This window comes from Azolla caroliniana, unplaced genomic scaffold, assembly GCF_043228905.1.
Source record: "Azolla caroliniana isolate FFs.n. ecotype wild unplaced genomic scaffold, voAzoCaro1.0.p SCAF_1010, whole genome shotgun sequence".
Taxonomy (NCBI): Eukaryota; Viridiplantae; Streptophyta; class Polypodiopsida; order Salviniales; family Salviniaceae; genus Azolla; species Azolla caroliniana.
Window position 1 is genome coordinate 7,770 of NW_028231445.1, and position 5,186 is coordinate 12,955.

The 5,186-nt window shown below is 35.0% G+C and overlaps 1 long non-coding RNA gene across 1 annotated transcript; it reads right to left on the reverse strand.

The window, feature by feature from the left end:
* Positions 1-4,380: 4,380 nt before the first annotated feature.
* On the reverse strand, positions 4,381-5,107 carry LOC147847449 (uncharacterized). Its single transcript, XR_015532321.1, has 2 exons — positions 4,804-5,107; positions 4,381-4,727 (listed from the first exon to the last, which is right to left on the reverse strand). It is a non-coding gene; the product is annotated as an uncharacterized LOC147847449 (long non-coding RNA).
* Between the last annotated feature and the right edge of the window lie 79 nt (positions 5,108-5,186).

The window sequence follows — 5,186 nt, forward strand, 5'->3', positions numbered from 1 at the left end:
GCGTACAAGAAGTTTCATACCTCTCACAAGGAGATGATTCACAACGAGGATCTTCAAATAAATAGGTTGTTACATGTGTTCTAGGTGTGGGCAATATGTAGGTCATAATCAAAAGCGTTCTAAGAACTCTATAGTCAATTGAGTAGGATTGCAGATGCTTAATGACATGTATGGGCAATTATCCCATATCATAAATGGTACCCATACTACACTTCATTGTTCATCAAGTCCGACATTTGTATGTGTGCACAAGTCTGTGGACATGTTTACGTGTAAAGTGGGCATTTTGACAATTTACTCTACAAATTAACGAATAAATGAAACTATTTTGAAGGTTCTATCTCATTATAGAAGGAACTTTGATGATGTTTTCAAAGAGGAAAATACATAGTTATGTCTAATTTATTAGTGAATACTTTTTAAGGAAGGTTCCAGGAACATCTCTCTCTCTCTCTCGGTGAGACAAAGGGAGCATGATGTTTATTGATAAAGGGTAATTGTGGCATGGGGCTATTGCTGGAGGAGGTTGCATATGGGTATGCTAGTTCCATGAGCCATCAAATTATTTTTTTTAAAGTGCTCTGAAATTTGTATGTTCGTAGATGATGCCTCTCCCCCGGTCCTAGGCTTTCTTTTAGATAAACTACTTTTTCATATGGATGTTACCATACACCATACATGACGTTTATACATGAATATGTACTTTCTTTATCCTTTTCTTATGCGATCCCTTCAAATAATGGATAGGAGGTGGTATCTTCACGTTTTGGGTCCATGGGTCAAGCCTCGAGAGCATGACAATAAATCTATATCATAATATATTCTTTGACCTAACTCTTGAGATTATCACCTTGCATGCAAATTTGTACAATATTGTGCAAAAAAGTTCTTGATAACTAATATTATTGGGTCAAATTTTCCTAATTGTGCCTTTTTGGAATAATAAATTAGACCTTCAAAAATATCTTGTAGCTAGATATCTTTATATACTATATAAGCTTATAACCATTTAACATGGTCACTAGTATCATTGTTGTGAACATAAATGATGAGATACTCCAAATTACAAATAGTGTAACTTAGGACATTCATCTATGTTGTTGTGATCTTTTGGCTTTTTTTTACTCCGTTGGGATTATGATTCATCTTGTGTAGAATGAACTCATATCTTGTTTGGTTGCACGAAGCCCCACATCATTTGGTTGCAAATTCTTGCACCATTTGGTTGCCTCATATTATAACTTCCTGCATGGATTTGGAGGTGCCAAAATTACGACCTTGGTCATTTTAGAGTTTATTGGAACTCCTCCCTAGGTGGAGAGCTCATCAAGAGCCACAAGACTGATATATAGACTTCACATCTGGTCCCTTCGGTCCTTGTACATAGCTAGAACCTTACGAACATAGAGTTTATATCATATAAGAAAGGGTACCTTTCCCTTAGACCATGATTATGGTAGCAAAATGCTTTGGTATGCTATTAGGGCACATGACTATCATTGTATAATTTTGTTTTCACATTATCCACATTCTAATATTATGAAATCAAACATCTATATCTCAATACCTTATTATTGGGAAGAAAATATCACTTTGACTATCAATCTAGAACCTATCTTTTCTGTCTGCGCAAGTCCCTCAATCAAATACTTCAACAATGAAGTTGTGTTTCCTAGTTCAGTGGTTGTCATAAACTCCGCTTCCATAGTGAGAGAGCAACTAAAGAATCTAGGATAAACAATCCTCCCTCAAACTTTAAAGCATAGCCAAATTGTTTTAAACGTAGAAAGAGAAAAGGATAGACTTCCATGAAATCAATTGTCTCTTGATTTTTTAAAGCATTGCTAATATTTTATCTACATTACTCGCATAATTAGAATCAACATATATAGTTACCTTCGTTGAATTTGAAAACATAATCAGTGGTGCAAACATTTAAAAATTTACTTCATTACATTCCAACACCAATTTCTTAGTTTTTTCATGTATTTAATGACTACAACAACTAAATGTGAAATATATTTTATCTAGTACACACCATTGCATATGAATTAAGTTTCTATGAAATATGTTTGTCTTAGTTAAATAGATCATTACTAGATAAGAAACATAAGAAATGTCTCAATAAATAGATAATTGCTAAGTAAAAAAACATGTATATCGTAATTAATTAGAGTGATAAAGCTACATGAAAGAAAGTGGCTCGTAGTGGATGCAAAGGGGAGAGAATAATGATCAAATGTCCTTTTTTATATGAGACTTCTTGCTTTTCTTATTAACGTTGAAAACCTTAAAGGTCCCTTCACGTTATGAGCCGACTATGCATTTGCTACCTCATAGAGGGTACCTCCCCACAAATTACAACATGACCATGTTTTTTGTACATATACATGTGGCCTATGACCATTATATCCTAGATTGGAATATTAAGTCTTCAAGGTGGTTAAACTAAAGAATATGACACTATCTCCCTCTATAACATATAATGGACATCATATGGAATCTATATATATACGAGATTCAAGCCACGTGTGCATATTCATCTTCTATTGTTTGGCAACACTCTAAATACAAACAAAAATACGATGCTAATGAAACTTACCATCTTTCATATCTCATACAATTGCTCTATTGCTCAACATGTAATCCTAAGTTCAAAGATGTGAAATTTATTTTTAGTAGCAAGGGGTAGTAAGCGGTAACATCAAGTTGGTGGACAAGCAAGAGACTACATTGAATAATAAAGGGAGTCCACTAGATGTCTTGCATGAGTGTGGTGAACTTAAAATACAATTTCATGTTAACCCAAAAATAATGATGGTGGTGTGCTAAATGAACATGGAGGGTATGGCGTGTTTGTGGCTAGAGTAGCGTGGGATGATTACTATATTGAACATGGTTTTGAGTATCATTCAAAGGATGACAATAGGATAGTTACCTTCATCTAAAGATTGATCATTTGGCAATTGGTGAGGCCTTTACTAGGGTCGAAATCAAGACCCCCACTAGGATAATCATATAAATGGGAACCAAAATGTTCAAATAAAGATTAGTTTAGGAGAAGTCATAGTAGTGTCAAGGAAGGAATTAAGTGTTAGGATCTAAGACGTCAATGAAGTTCCCATTGTTTTGTAGCATATTGATTTCTATATGAGTTTACTGGGGCTAGAGTGTGGAAAGGTTGGCTAATTGAATAGGAGGGTGGGACACATCCTCTAATGATTGTTATAAAGCCAATCATTGGAAGAGGTAGAAAACAATGTTCATTGTTGTGTTTAATTGATAAGGTGTGAATCGGTGTCAAAATCAATGGATAGTGTGCGAATGATCTAAGATGTGGTGGCACCAAGGGGGGTTTATGCCTAGATTTAAATTTGTGTAATGAATTTGCCATATTGTAAAATCAACCCTTGCACTCACAAGGGATCACTACTATTAAAGAAAACGTTAGTGATGCAAAGTTGTCTCGCCAATTGCATCACTTTCATATTGTCATTGTGCAACACATTTAGCAATGCAAGTGGTGTGTCGTATAACACTATTTTCTCACCACAACCAAATTGATCCAAAATACATATTATTTTTTAATTATTATTATTTTTTAAACTACTTTGAAAATTATTTTAAACCATTTAAGAATTAATTTTTCCCTGAGTTTGTATGGACGTAGCTATGCTTGCTCATTTGCTTCATAGGTGAAGGGCCATTGGATAAGGGTCTTATCTCAGAGTAGTTGGTATTCATGGATTTTATGTCTCTATGGATAATGGGGTGGTGTCACAAGCTCACCGAAATATGCAAGAGTTCTTCCTGAAACCAACACAATCATAATTGACATATTTACATGTGTGTATATTTGTACAAATATATGCTTGTATGTTTGTACGTATGTATGTATCCTTGTTTGTATTAGTGCATGTTTATAAGTAAGGATTTATGTGTGCATATCATCGTACGGATGTCCATATGTAAGTGCATTTTTGTATATATATGCCTGCATATGAAATGATATGTATGAATGTATACTTATATTCACCTAATCGATTATCCCAAAGGTAGTGGTTCCCAAATTATTTGATAATCTCTAGAAGAACCTGCCCAAACATTATTTACATTGAATGACTACAAGAAAAAGGTGCACGGACAAGTGTATTGAGGAGCCAAACAAGTATGCATACAACCTTCGTTAATCTACTATGAAGAGAGTCTTCAGCAGATGAAAGAAAGCATGGAAGCCAATTACAGCAATATTGGCAACCCTTCCACATACAACCAATAAAATGCTGACAATTCCCCATTTTGTGCACCAATTCCCCATATAAGTGCACCAATTCCCCATTTTGTCAATATGCAGTGCTGCACATGCTTCTCTATAGAGGAGAAAATAAAGGAAGTAGATAAACATCGAGCATCCTTGATGATATTAGTAAGAGCATGCCAAACATGATAAACTCAGTTTGATACATATTACATACACCACGAACTAGTAATGACGGACACTGAAGACATTAAGCTTCAAAAGAAAAAGGTAATATGTTTTGGAGAAACTATTGATGTACCTGTGGAGAACTCAGGATAAACTATTGATGTACCTGTGGAGAACTCAGGATATGTGGGAAAAAAAACCCTGAAGAAGCTGGCTCAGTAGCTGATTTCCTTCCTCCCCCCATAATACAATTTACAACTGCAGATACAAGCTCAGATGGACTGCTTGGTTCAACTGATCTCTGCCAACAACAAGACCTTTGAATCTTTGAGATACCTTGAAACCAACAATGTCCACGAAATTATGTCACAACATACAAGATTGTCAAAGACAAGGGCTATCAATAGAGTAGACTCCTCTCTCTCCAGTACACCTGCCTGCATTCCATGAAATGCCAAAAGGCCGTGCAACCTAAAACCTTTAACAAACAAGTAGGAAATGATAAGCTAATTAAATTTTCTTAGTAACATAGTAATGGCAAATGAACTATGAATCTCATCTATCTATCTGGAAATGTAGATCCAAATCATGACTTCAAACCATTGGCATTTTCAGCATCCTGTTGAGTATCCATAGAAGAAAGAAGGAAAACAAAAAGTTATTAAATCATGGCAGAGATTATACCAAATTGATAATGGAGCATCGATCATCCTAGCATTAGGATCGCGTCTATGATATTCACAAATCTGCACCAACTCAT